Genomic DNA, 15,557 nt, shown 5'->3' on the forward strand with positions numbered 1-15,557 from the left:
TCATATGGATTACTGGCACCTGAGGAGCGATATGATAACTTTAGGCTGTGGTAAGGGTCCCAATGACAAAAACTTTGTTTGCACACAATCCGGGTCAAGATTTTACAGGGATTCCCTACCGTGTATTTCTTTTCTCATATGAATATTAAGTAATGAATATATTCAAATAATCTTAATACAGAACATGGTGCAATTTATATGTTGGTACTACTAAGACTGCTTATCCAATTCATCATTTACTACATTTCCAATCTTCTGCTTTCTTTCACCCAAAATCTGTTTCACGCCTCCCAGAACTATCCTGTAACTAGAATTGAGATTTGATAATATTCGCACTACATAATTGTTTAAGGTGATGACCTGATGGCGATGTGCAGGATATGGCGGTGGTACATGATGTCATTGGGGAAGTGGTCAAGTCCAGAAAGGACACAAAAAATGAAAGAGATCAGGTGAAATTGAAATAATATAAAATTTTTCTAACATGTATACTCTTCTGTGCTGGAGAAAATGAAGCCAACGACATATGGAAGGTTACAGTCCCTTTAAATAGCAACTATTTAGGATGCTTTTCAAGGCATTTCTTAAAGAGGTTGGATACCCTGTCCAACTGCATTATTTAATGCAATCATCCTGCAGATTCGGAAGCAGTGGGGTGCACCTGCAAAACAGAAGGCCATTATGAATGGATTAAAAATGACATATTTGGCTCACATTCACTTCCGAGATGCCTAATTGAGTCTGCCAAGTCCCAGGCAATTGCTCAATGTTATGATCCTGTGCTGTTGACACGATAAGAAGAAAACCCAAAGCAAGGGGTCCTCCTGTCACCTAGTCCAAGCCTATTCTGCAGGGGGATGTGTGCCTCTTCCCTAGGAAAGAAAAGAGCCAGAGGCATCACTAGGGCCTTTGGAGCCCAGAGCAAGTTGAAGAACGGCGTGCCCCGCACCCCCACAGACACACATAGAGAAATATATCTGCGCACCCCTGGCGCGCAGCAAAAAAAATGGATGTGGTCACATACCAAAGGGGCGTGTCCATTAAAAAGGGGGCGTGCCAACATGGCACACCACCTATTTCTTGTCACTCCGGGAACATTACTTTCCATTCCATATATACCTTACCTATACGGTGGTTTCTCACAATGTGGAACCTCTGAAGAAATATATCCTCCATGGGAAGATGGCGTCCTCAGTCAGCATATATTATTCATGTAGGTCACATCGTCCGGAAGATGCCTGTTTGTGTGGGAATATTAACAAGGTCATCGTCTTACAACAGCGGTTCAACCAGACTCGTTTCCCCTGTCTACCTTCCTGCCCCCTGCATCTCTTAGCCTCACCATCTCCCCCTGCATCGTCTCTCAGCACACCATAACCTCCCCAGACACACACACGCAGACCCACACTGACAAAAGCCTACACAGACACACACACCTTTTCCACACAAATGCAGCCAGCCAAATAAATAAAACGGCTCGCGCAGGCAGGCGCTTTTAACACTACAAGTGCCTGCATACCCATGGCTGAAAAATCACGTTGCAGCTTGAAGAAATCATCCAGGACCAGCTGGGACCTGTAGTGCCACAGAAAAAAAACACATATAAACTAGATATGTGTGCCGGACCATTTCTTTTTTTTTTTGCACACAAAGCCACTTGTGAGTCTGGACACAGCCCCTTTAATCAGCAAAGTATAGCGCAGCATACATCAGCGAGCAGTGTGCACCCTATATACAGTCACTTTACCAGCACAGCCACTTGTGAGTCTCTGGACACAGCACTTAATCAGCAGAGTATAGCGCAGCATACATCAGCGAGCAGTGTGCACCCTTACACAGTCACTTTACCAGCACAGCCACCTTTGAGTCTCTGGACACAGCACTTAATCAGCAGAGTATAACGCAGCATACATCAGCGTACAGTGTGCCCCCTTACACAGTCACTTTGCCAGCACAGCCACCTGTGAGTCTCTGGACAAAGCACTTAATCAGCAGAGTATAGCGCAGCATCTATCAGCGTGCAGTGTGCCCCCTCACAAAATCACTTTGCCAGCACAGCCAACTCTAAACGACCCCCAGAGTGTACGTATATTTAGCACAGTGGGCCTAATCTGTATAGTGGCCAAACATAACAGGGATATATTGCATACTGATCAATTTACATTAGGCGAAACTGAATATTTATCAATCCTGAAAGTCTACTATATAATGGGCATAATGGGTCCTCCACTGTATCTTCATCAATGCCAATTATATTCTATACTGGGAACAGAGACTATTGGGGAAATTCAATTAGCAGCACGTTTCCATCAGAATATTGCACGCTGGTGTAATGCTGGTCATCCTGCAGGAAATCCTCGCTCGGCTTTGCTCACACCTATAAAAGTGCAGAAATAACTAGCCTTGGCCTAGCTATTAATGTCATTTCAATATATAAACATCCTAAGAATATTTTCATTTCAATTGTGTTTTTTATATTAATTCAATCCCTTGCTTGTTTTCTACCCAAGTAGCAGTCTTGAAAAATAAAAATTGGACAGAAGCAGCAGGTTAATGAAATGAGAAAGAGCTGCTACGAACTGATTGATTCAATGAGTGGATGCAGTAAAAGAGAACTTTGGCAAATAATGAGATGGCAAAGGGACAGATGTGTAATAAATGGCAGGTGTATCATGGGAAGCAGAGGTGATGCAGAATATAAACATATCACACATCAGTAGAGATTATTTTGTGCACTTCTCCTTTAAGGAATGTAGAACACGAGTGAGGTCATGCTGTGATGTCATAATGGTAGCTCTTTGCTGTTGCTACCACTCTTAGCTGCCCAGGACACTGACATAGCATTATCATTGCTGTCATTAACATACTCCAAATACATCTCTTGCACCCAGGCCACTGAGGGAAAGATATCCTCTTGAGGTAAGTATCTCATCAAAGATAAGGGCGTTTCACTTGGATGTGCCTGCAGACTTGGAGCTTGACTACCCTAAAATATGACCTTGAGCTTGTTTATTTCTATAATTGGAGGTTCTAGCAGCACATCACATCTATCGAAATGTAGTAGCCATTCGGGTAAACTCGGTGCTTCTCAAAAGGGGATGACCGTCCTCTTCAGAAAATTGCGCAGCTTTGGGAGGAATGTAAATTGGGTAATCTCAGGAGATGTGGACTGGAGCTACATTAATGACGTCAGCCAATGTTATTTATTAATGTGGTGAAATGTATACTGCATTTTAGTGTCAAATGTTCATATTTTAAATAAGTTTGGAAATATAACTCTGCATAGCCTCCTAGTGCCCAGAGGGACGGGCAGTCCTTCAAGCAATGGGTCCCCAAAGGTTTCCTCCACAGGGGGTTTTTCCTCTCCTGAGTGCTTGAAGGATGATTCTTCGTGAGTCATGAGGCTTCCACCATCTTGGTCTTCTTATAGGACGACAAGCTTGTAAGAGCCTCCGGCTAATCTTGGGCACTAATTTATTTTACAATGCAGAGTAAAAATAAAGTGTTGTTTTCCTTGTGCTAAAAATTCATAATAAATATATTTTAAAATTGATTTTGCTTGATGTGGTCTTTGTTTTTTTCATAATGGAGGTTCTTAGAAGGTTAAGAGGCTGTGAGGTCTAGCAATGTAAATGAGGTGATAAACTCTTCTTACAGTAAATACTGTATATCTGCTACTATAGAATCAGGAATATGGTCTAACTCCGTACTTGTTGTTACCCACTTGTCTAGTTTACAACAATGGTAAAATGAGTTATATGGAAAATATTAAGAGGATCCAGTGACGTTTTGCAATTTCTTTACAAAGAAACAAAATCTGACCAAAACAAAGAAGAAACTAAAATAAAAACAAAAATGTTATGTTCATTTCATGACACTCACAAAACACTAAAGGCCTTGTATTCTGAATGACATAAAATATTTCTATGAAGCTCATATGGATTACTGGCACCTGAGGAGCGATATGATAACTTTAGGCTGTGGTAAGGGTCCCAATGACAAAAACTTTGTTTGCACACAATCCGGGTCAAGATTTTACAGGGATTCCCTACCGTGTATTTCTTTTCTCATATGAATATTAAGTAATGAATATATTCAAATAATCTTAATACAGAACATGGTGCAATTTATATGTTGGTACTACTAAGACTGCTTATCCAATTCATCATTTACTACATTTCCAATCTTCTGCTTTCTTTCACCCAAAATCTGTTTCACGCCTCCCAGAACTATCCTGTAACTAGAATTGAGATTTGATAATATTCGCACTACATAATTGTTTAAGGTGATGACCTGAATGCGATGTGCTGGATATGGTGGTGGTACATGATGTCATTGGGGAAGTGGTCAAGTCCAGAAAGGACACAAAAAATGAAAGAGATCAGGTGAAATTGAAATAATATAAAATTTTTCTAACATGTATACTCTTCTGTGCTGGAGAAAATGAAGCCAACGACATATGGAAGGTTACAGTCCCTTTAAATAGCAACTATTTAGGATGCTTTTCAAGGCATTTCTTAAAGAGGTTGGATACCCTGTCCAACTGCATTATTTAATGCAATCATCCTGCAGACTCGGAAGCAGTGGGGTGCACCTGCAAAACAGAAGGCCATTATGAATGGATTAAAAATGACATATTTGGCTCACATTCACTTCCGAGATGCCTAATTGAGTCTGCCAAGTCCCAGGCAATTGCTCAATGTTATGATCCTGTGCTGTTGACACGATAAGAAGAAAACCCAAAGCAAGGGGTCCTCCTGTCACCTAGTCCAAGCCTATTCTGCAGGGGGATGTGTGCCTCTTCCCTAGGAAAGAAAAGAGCCAGAGGCATCACTAGGGCCTTTGGAGCCCAGAGCAAGTTGAAGAATGGCGTGCCCCGCACCCCCACAGACACACATAGAGAAATATATCTGCGCACCCCTGGCGCGCAGCAAAAAAAATGGATGTGGTCACATACCAAAGGGGCGTGTCCATTAAAAAGGGGGCGTGCCAACATGGCACACCACCCATTTCTTGTCACTCCGGGAACATTACTTTCCATTCCATATATACCTTACCTATACGGTGGTTTCTCACAATGTGGAACCTCTGAAGAAATATATCCTCCATGGGAAGATGGCGTCCTCAGTCAGCATTTATTATTCATGTAGGTCACAGCGTCCGGAAGATGCCTGTTTGTGTGGGAATATTAACAAGGTCATCGTCTTACAACGGCGGTTCTACCAGACTCGTTTCCCCTATCTACCTTCCTGCCCCCTGCATCTCTTAGCCTCACCATCTCCCCCTGCATCGTCTCTCAGCACACCATAACCTCCCCAGACACACACACGCAGACCCACACTGACAAAAGCCTACACAGACACACACACCTTTTCCACACAAATGCAGCCAGCCAAATAAATAAAACGGCTCGCGCATGCAGGCGCTTTTAGCACTACAAGTGCCTGCATACCCATGGCTGAAAAATCACGTTGCAGCTTGAAGAAATCATCCAGTACCAGCTGGGACCTGTAGTGCCACAGAAAAAAAACACATATAAACTAGATATGTGTGCCGGACCATTTCTTTTTTTTTTTGCACACAAAGCCACTTGTGAGTCTGGACACAGCCCCTTTAATCAGCAAAGTATAGCGCAGCATACATCAGCGAGCAGTGTGCACCCTATATACAGTCACTTTACCAGCACAGCCACTTGTGAGTCTCTGGACACAGCACTTAATCAGCAGAGTATAGCGCAGCATACATCAGCGAGCAGTGTGCACCCTTACACAGTCACTTTACCAGCACTGCCACCTTTGAGTCTCTGGACACAGCACTTAATCAGCAGAGTATAACGCAGCATACATCAGCGTACAGTGTGCCCCCTTACACAGTCACTTTGCCAGCACAGCCACCTGTGAGTCTCTGGACACAGCACTTAATCAGCAGAGTATAACGCAGCATACATCAGCGTACAGTGTGCCCGCTTACACAGTCACTTTGCCAGCACAGCCACCTGTGAGTCTCTGGACACAGCACTTAATCAGCAGAGTATAGCGCAGCATCTATCAGCGTGCAGTGTGCCCCCTCACAAAATCACTTTGCCAGCACAGCCAACTCTAAACGACCCCCAGAGTGTACGTATATTTAGCACAGTGGGCCTAATCTGTATAGTGGCCAAACATAACAGGGATATATTGCATACTGATCAATTTACATTAGGCGAAACTGAATATTTATCAATCCTGAAAGTCTACTGTATAATGGGCATAATGGGTCCTCCACTGTATCTTCATCATTGCCAATTATATTCTATACTGGGAACAGAGACTATTGGGGAAATTCAATTAGCAGCACGTTTCCATCAGAATATTGCACGCTGGTGTAATGCTGGTCATCCTGCAGGAAATCCTCGCTCGGCTTTGCTCACACCTATAAAGGTGCAGAAATAACTAGCCTTGGCCTAGCTATTAATGTCATTTCAATATATAAACATCCTAAGAATATTTTCATTTCAATTGTGTTTTTTATATTAATTCAATCCCTTGCTTGTTTTCTACCCAAGTAGCAGTCTTGAAAAATAAAAATTGGACAGAAGCAGCAGGTTAATGAAATGAGAAAGAGCTGCTACGAACTGATTGATTCAATGAGTGGATGCAGTAAAAGAGAACTTTGGCGAATAATGAGATGGCAAAGGGACAGATGTGTAATAAATGGCAGGTGTATCATGGGAAGCAGAGGTGATGCAGAATATAAACATATCACACATCAGTAGAGATTATTTTGTGCACTTCTCCTTTAAGGAATGTAGAACACGAGTGAGGTCATGCTGTGATGTCATAATGGTAGCTCTTTGCTGTTGCTACCACTCTTAGCTGCCCAGGACACTGACATAGCATTATCATTGCTGTCATTAACATACTCCAAATACATCTCTTGCACCCAGCCCACTGAGGGAAAGATATCCTCTTGAGGTAAGTATCTCATCAAAGATAAGGGCGTTTCACTTGGATGTGCCTGCAGACTTGGAGCTTGACTACCCTAAAATATGACCTTGAGCTTGTTTATTTCTATAATTGGAGGTTCTAGCAGCACAGCACATCTATCGAAATGTAGTAGCCATTCGGGTAAACTCGGTGCTTCTCAAAAGGGGATGACCGTCCTCTTCAGAAAATTGCGCAGCTTTGGGAGGAATGTAAATTGGGTAATCTCAGGAGATGTGGACTGGAGCTACATTAATGACGTCAGCCAATGTTATTTATTAATGTGGTGAAATGTATACTGCATTTTAGTGTCAAATGTTCATATTTTAAATAAGTTTGGAAATATAACTCTGCATAGCCTCCTAGTGCCCAGAGGGACGGGCAGTCCTTCAAGCCATGGGTCCCCAGAGGTTTCCTCCACAGGGGTTTTTTCCTCTCCTGAGTGCTTGAAGGATGTTTCTTCGTGAGTCATGAGGCTTCCACCATCTTGGTCTTCTTATAGGACGACAAGCTTGTAAGGGCCTCCGGCTAATCTTGGGCACTAATTTATTTTACAATGCAGAGTAAAAATAAAGTGTTGTTTTCCTTGTGCTAAAAATTCATAATAAATATATTTTAAAATTGATTTTGCTTGATGTGGTCTTTGTTTTTTTCATAATGGAGGTTCTTAGAAGGTTAAGAGGCTGTGAGGTCTAGCAAAGTAAATGAGGTGATAAACTCTTCTTACAGTAAATACTGTATATCTGCTACTATAGAATCAGGAATATGGTCTTACTCCGTACTTGTTGTTACCCACTTGTCTAGTTTAAAACAATGGTAAAATGAGTTATATGGAAAATATTAAGAGGATCCAGTGACGTTTTGCAATTTCTTTACAAAGAAACAAAATCTGACCAAAACAAAGAAGAAACAAAAATAAAAACAAAAATGTTATGTTCATTTTATGACACTCAAAAAACACTAAAGGCCTTGTATTCTGAATGACATAAAATATTTCTATGAAGCTCATATGGATTACTGGCACCTGAGGAGCAATATGATAACTTTAGGCTGTGGTAAGGGTCCCAATGACAAAAACTTTGTTTGCACACAATCCGGGTCAAGATTTTACAGGGATTCCCTACCGTGTATTTCTTTTCTCATATACATATTAAGTAATGAATATATTCAAATAATCTTAATACAGAACATGGTGCAATTTATATGTTGGTACTACTAAGACTGCTTATCCAATTCATCATTTACTACATTTCCAATCTTCTGCTTTCTTTCACCCAAAATCTGTTTCACGCCTCCCAGAACTATCCTGTAACTAGAATTGAGATTTGATAATATTCGCACTACTTAATTGTTTAAGGTGATGACCTGATGGCGATGTGCAGGATATGGCGGAGGTACATGATGTCATTGGGGAAGTGGTCAAGTCCAGAAAGGACACAAAAAATGAAAGAGATCAGGTGAAATTGAAATAATATAAAATTTTTCTAACATGTATACTCTTCTGTGCTGGAGAAAATGAAGCCAACGACATATGGAAGGTTACAGTCCCTTTAAATAGCAACTATTTAGGATGCTTTTCAAGGCATTTCTTAAAGAGGTTGGATACCCTGTCCAACTGCATTATTTAATGCAATCATCCTGCAGACTCGGAAGCAGTGGGGTGCACCTGCAAAACAGGTAGCCATTATGAATGGATTAAAAATGACATATTTGGCTCACATTCACTTCCGAGATGCCTAATTGAGTCTGCCAAGTGCCAGGCAATTGTTCAATGTTATGATCCTGTGCTGTTGACACGATAAGAAGAAAACCCAAAGCAAGGGGTCCTCCTGTCACCTAGTCCAAGCCTATTGTGCAGGGGGATGTGTGCCTCTTCCCTAGGAAAGAAAAGAGCCAGAGGCATCACTAGGGCCTTTGGAGCCCAGAGCAAGTTGAAGAACGGCGTGCCCCGCACCCCCACAGACACACATAGAGAAATATATCTGCGCACCCCTGGCGCGCAGCAAAAAAAATGGATGTGGTCACATACCAAAGGGGCGTGTCCATTAAAAATGGGGCATGCCAACATGGCACACCACCCATTTCTTGTCACTCTGGGAACATTACTTTCCATTCCATATATACCTTACCTATACGGTGGTTTCTCACAATGTGGAACCTCTGAAGAAATATATCCTCCATGGGAAGACGGCGTCCTCAGTCAGCATTTATTATTCATGTAGGTCACAGCGTCCGGAAGATGCCTGTTTGTGTGGGAATATTAACAAGGTCATCGTCTTACAACGGCGGTTCTACCAGACTCGTTTCCCCTATCTACCTTCCTGCCCCCTGCATCTCTTAGCCTCACCATCTCCCCCTGCATCGTCTCTCAGCACACCATAACCTCCCCAGACACACACACGCAGACCCACACTGACAAAAGCCTACACAGACACACACACCTTTTCCACACAAATGCAGCCAGCCAAATAAATAAAACGGCTCGCGCATGCAGGCGCTTTTAGCACTACAAGTGCCTGCATACCCATGGCTGAAAAATCACGTTGCAGCTTGAAGAAATCATCCAGGACCAGCTGGGACCTGTAGTGCCACAGAAAAAAAACACATATAAACTAGATATGTGTGCCGGACCATTTCTTTTTTTTTTTGCACACAAAGCCACTTGTGAGTCTGGACACAGCCCCTTTAATCAGCAAAGTATAGCGCAGCATACATCAGCGAGCAGTGTGCACCCTATATACAGTCACTTTACCAGCACAGCCACTTGTGAGTCTCTGGACACAGCACTTAATCAGCAGAGTATAGCGCAGCATACATCAGCGAGCAGTGTGCACCCTTACACAGTCACTTTACCAGCACTGCCACCTTTGAGTCTCTGGACACAGCACTTAATCAGCAGAGTATAACGCAGCATACATCAGCGTACAGTGTGCCCCCTTACACAGTCACTTTGCCAGCACAGCCACCTGTGAGTCTCTGGACACAGCACTTAATCAGCAGAGTATAACGCAGCATACATCAGCGTACAGTGTGCCCGCTTACACAGTCACTTTGCCAGCACAGCCACCTGTGAGTCTCTGGACACAGCACTTAATCAGCAGAGTATAGCGCAGCATCTATCAGCGTGCAGTGTGCCCCCTCACAAAATCACTTTGCCAGCACAGCCAACTCTAAACGACCCCCAGAGTGTACGTATATTTAGCACAGTGGGCCTAATCTGTATAGTGGCCAAACATAACAGGGATATATTGCATACTGATCAATTTACATTAGGCGAAACTGAATATTTATCAATCCTGAAAGTCTACTGTATAATGGGCATAATGGGTCCTCCACTGTATCTTCATCATTGCCAATTATATTCTATACTGGGAACAGAGACTATTGGGGAAATTCAATTAGCAGCACGTTTCCATCAGAATATTGCACGCTGGTGTAATGCTGGTCATCCTGCAGGAAATCCTCGCTCGGCTTTGCTCACACCTATAAAGGTGCAGAAATAACTAGCCTTGGCCTAGCTATTAATGTCATTTCAATATATAAACATCCTAAGAATATTTTCATTTCAATTGTGTTTTTTATATTAATTCAATCCCTTGCTTGTTTTCTACCCAAGTAGCAGTCTTGAAAAATAAAAATTGGACAGAAGCAGCAGGTTAATGAAATGAGAAAGAGCTGCTACGAACTGATTGATTCAATGAGTGGATGCAGTAAAAGAGAACTTTGGCGAATAATGAGATGGCAAAGGGACAGATGTGTAATAAATGGCAGGTGTATCATGGGAAGCAGAGGTGATGCAGAATATAAACATATCACACATCAGTAGAGATTATTTTGTGCACTTCTCCTTTAAGGAATGTAGAACACGAGTGAGGTCATGCTGTGATGTCATAATGGTAGCTCTTTGCTGTTGCTACCACTCTTAGCTGCCCAGGACACTGACATAGCATTATCATTGCTGTCATTAACATACTCCAAATACATCTCTTGCACCCAGCCCACTGAGGGAAAGATATCCTCTTGAGGTAAGTATCTCATCAAAGATAAGGGCGTTTCACTTGGATGTGCCTGCAGACTTGGAGCTTGACTACCCTAAAATATGACCTTGAGCTTGTTTATTTCTATAATTGGAGGTTCTAGCAGCACAGCACATCTATCGAAATGTAGTAGCCATTCGGGTAAACTCGGTGCTTCTCAAAAGGGGATGACCGTCCTCTTCAGAAAATTGCGCAGCTTTGGGAGGAATGTAAATTGGGTAATCTCAGGAGATGTGGACTGGAGCTACATTAATGACGTCAGCCAATGTTATTTATTAATGTGGTGAAATGTATACTGCATTTTAGTGTCAAATGTTCATATTTTAAATAAGTTTGGAAATATAACTCTGCATAGCCTCCTAGTGCCCAGAGGGACGGGCAGTCCTTCAAGCCATGGGTCCCCAGAGGTTTCCTCCACAGGGGTTTTTTCCTCTCCTGAGTGCTTGAAGGATGTTTCTTCGTGAGTCATGAGGCTTCCACCATCTTGGTCTTCTTATAGGACGACAAGCTTGTAAGGGCCTCCGGCTAATCTTGGGCACTAATTTATTTTACAATGCAGAGTAAAAATAAAGTGTTGTTTTCCTTGTGCTAAAAATTCATAATAAATATATTTTAAAATTGATTTTGCTTGATGTGGTCTTTGTTTTTTTCATAATGGAGGTTCTTAGAAGGTTAAGAGGCTGTGAGGTCTAGCAAAGTAAATGAGGTGATAAACTCTTCTTACAGTAAATACTGTATATCTGCTACTATAGAATCAGGAATATGGTCTTACTCCGTACTTGTTGTTACCCACTTGTCTAGTTTAAAACAATGGTAAAATGAGTTATATGGAAAATATTAAGAGGATCCAGTGACGTTTTCCAATTTCTTTACAAAGAAACAAAATCTGACCAAAACAAAGAAGAAACAAAAATAAAAACAAAAATGTTATGTTCATTTTATGACACTCAAAAAACACTAAAGGCCTTGTATTCTGAATGACATAAAATATTTATATGAAGCTCATATGGATTACTGGCACCTGAGGAGCGATATGATAACTTTAGGCTGTGGTAAGGGTCCCAATGACAAAAACTTTGTTTGCACACAATCCGGGTCAAGATTTTACAGGGATTCCCTACCGTGTATTTCTTTTCTCATATAAAAATTAAGTAATGAATATATTCAAATAATCTTAATACAGAACATGGTGCAATTTATATGTTGGTACTACTAAGACTGCTTATCCAATTCATCATTTACTACATTTCCAATCTTCTGCTTTCTTTCACCCAAAATCTGTTTCACGCCTCCCAGAACTATCCTGTAACTAGAATTGAGATTTGATAATATTCGCACTACTTAATTGTTTAAGGTGATGACCTGATGGCGATGTGCAGGATATGGCGGAGGTACATGATGTCAATGGGGAAGTGGTCAAGTCCAGAAAGGACACAAAAAATGAAAGAGATCAGGTGAAATTGAAATAATATAAAATTTTTCTAACATGTATACTCTTCTGTGCTGGAGAAAATGAAGCCAACGACATATGGAAGGTTACAGTCCCTTTAAATAGCAACTATTTAGGATGCTTTTCAAGGCATTTCTTAAAGAGGTTGGATACCCTGTCCAACTGCATTATTTAATGCAATCATCCTGCAGACTCGGAAGCAGTGGGGTGCACCTGCAAAACAGGTAGCCATTATGAATGGATTAAAAATGACATATTTGGCTCACATTCACTTCCGAGATGCCTAATTGAGTCTGCCAAGTGCCAGGCAATTGTTCAATGTTATGATCCTGTGCTGTTGACACGATAAGAAGAAAACCCAAAGCAAGGGGTCCTCCTGTCACCTAGTCCAAGCCTATTGTGCAGGGGGATGTGTGCCTCTTCCCTAGGAAAGAAAAGAGCCAGAGGCATCACTAGGGCCTTTGGAGCCCAGAGCAAGTTGAAGAACGGCGTGCCCCGCACCCCCACAGACACACATAGAGAAATATATCTGCGCACCCCTGGCGCGCAGCAAAAAAAATGGATGTGGTCACATACCAAAGGGGCGTGTCCATTAAAAATGGGGCATGCCAACATGGCACACCACCCATTTCTTGTCACTCTGGGAACATTACTTTCCATTCCATATATACCTTACCTATACGGTGGTTTCTCACAATGTGGAACCTCTGAAGAAATATATCCTCCATGGGAAGACGGCGTCCTCAGTCAGCATTTATTATTCATGTAGGTCACATCGTGCGAAAGATGCCTGTTTGTGTGGGAATATTAACAAGGTCATCATCTTACAACAGCGGTTCAACAAGACTCGTTTCCCCTGTCTACCTTACTGCCCCCTGCATCTCTTAGCCTCACCATCTCCCCCTGCATCGTCTCTCAGCACACCATAACCTCCCCAGACACACACACGCAGACCCACACTGACAAAAGCCTACACAGACACACACACCTTTTCCACACAAATGCAGCCAGCCAAATAAATAAAACGGCTCGCGCATGCAGGCGCTTTTAGCACTACAAGTGCCTGCATACCCATGGCTGAAAAATCACGTTGCAGCTTGAAGAAATCATCCAGGACCAGCTGGGACCTGTAGTGCCACAGAAAAAAAACACATATAAACTAGATATGTGTGCCGGACCATTTCTTTTTTTTTTTGCACACAAAGCCACTTGTGAGTCTGGACACAGCCCCTTTAATCAGCAAAGTATAGCGCAGCATACATCAGCGAGCAGTGTGCACCCTATATACAGTCACTTTACCAGCACAGCCACTTGTGAGTCTCTGGACACAGCACTTAATCAGCAGAGTATAGCGCAGCATACATCAGCGAGCAGTGTGCACCCTTACACAGTCACTTTACCAGCACAGCCACCTTTGAGTCTCTGGACACAGCACTTAATCAGCAGAGTATAACGCAGCATACATCAGCGTACAGTGAGCCCCCTTACACAGTCACTTTGCCAGCACAGCCACCTGTGAGTCTCTGGACACAGCACTTAATCAGCAGAGTATAACGCAGCATACATCAGCGTACAGTGTGCCCCCTTACACAGTCACTTTGCCAGCACAGCCACCTGTGAGTCTCTGGACACAGCACTTAATCAGCAGAGTATAGCGCAGCATCTATCAGCGTGCAGTGTGCCCCCTCACAAAATCACTTTGCCAGCACAGCCAACTCTAAACGACCCCCAGAGTGTACGTATATTTAGCACAGTGGGCCTAATCTGTATAGTGGCCAAACATAACAGGGATATATTGCATACTGATCAATTTACATTAGGCGAAACTGAATATTTATCAATCCTGAAAGTCTACTGTATAATGGGCATAATGGGTCCTCCACTGTATCTTCATCATTGCCAATTATATTCTATACTGGGAACAGAGACTATTGGGGAAATTCAATTAGCAGCACGTTTCCATCAGAATATTGCACGCTGGTGTAATGCTGGTCATCCTGCAGGAAATCCTCGCTCGGCTTTGCTCACACCTATAAAGGTGCAGAAATATCTAGCCTTGGCCTAGCTATTAATGTCATTTCAATATATAAACATCCTAAGAATATTTTCATTTCAATTGTGTTTTTTATATTAATTCAATCTCTTGCTTGTTTTCTACCCAAGTAGCAGTCTTGAAAAATAAAAATTGGACAGAAGCAGCAGGTTAATGAAATGAGAAAGAGCTGCTACGAACTGATTGATTCAATGAGTGGATGCAGTAAAAGAGAACTTTGGCGAATAATGAGATGGCAAAGGGACAGATGTGTAATAAATGGCAGGTGTATCATGGGAAGCAGAGGTGATGCAGAATATAAACATATCACACATCAGTAGAGATTATTTTGTGCACTTCTCCTTTAAGGAATGTAGAACACGAGTGAGGTCATGCTGTGATGTCATAATGGTAGCTCTTTGCTGTTGCTACCACTCTTAGCTGCCCAGGACACTGACATAGCATTATCATTGCTGTCATTAACATACCCCAAATACATCTCTTGCACCCAGGCCACTGAGGGAAAGATATCCTCTTGAGGTAAGTATCTCATCAAAGATAAGGGCGTTTCACTTGGATGTGCCTGCAGACTTGGAGCTTGACTACCCTAAAATATGACCTTGAGCTTGTTTATTTCTATAATTGGAGGTTCTAGCAGCACAGCACATCTATCGAAATGTAGTAGCCATTCGGGTAAACTCGGTGCTTCTCAAAAGGGGATGACCGTCCTCTTCAGAAAATTGCGCAGCTTTGGGAGGAATGTAAATTGGGTAATCTCAGGAGATGTGGACTGGAGCTACATTAATGACGTCAGCCAATGTTATTTATTAATGTGGTGAAATGTATACTGCATTTTAGTGTCAAATGTTCATATTTTAAATAAGTTTGGAAATATAACTCTGCATAGCCTCCTAGTGCCCAGAGGGACGGGCAGTCCTTCAAGCCATGGGTCCCCAGAGGTTTCCTCCACAGGGGGTTTTTCCTCTCCTGAGTGCTTGAAGGATGATTCTTCGTGAGTCATGATGCTTCCACCACCTTGGTCTTCTTATAGGACAAGCTTGTAAGAGACTCCGGCT

The sequence above is a fragment of the Taudactylus pleione genome, unplaced genomic scaffold (assembly GCF_031769625.1).
Source record: "Taudactylus pleione unplaced genomic scaffold, aTauple2 ptg000284l, whole genome shotgun sequence".
NCBI lineage: Eukaryota > Metazoa > Chordata > Amphibia > Anura > Myobatrachidae > Taudactylus > Taudactylus pleione.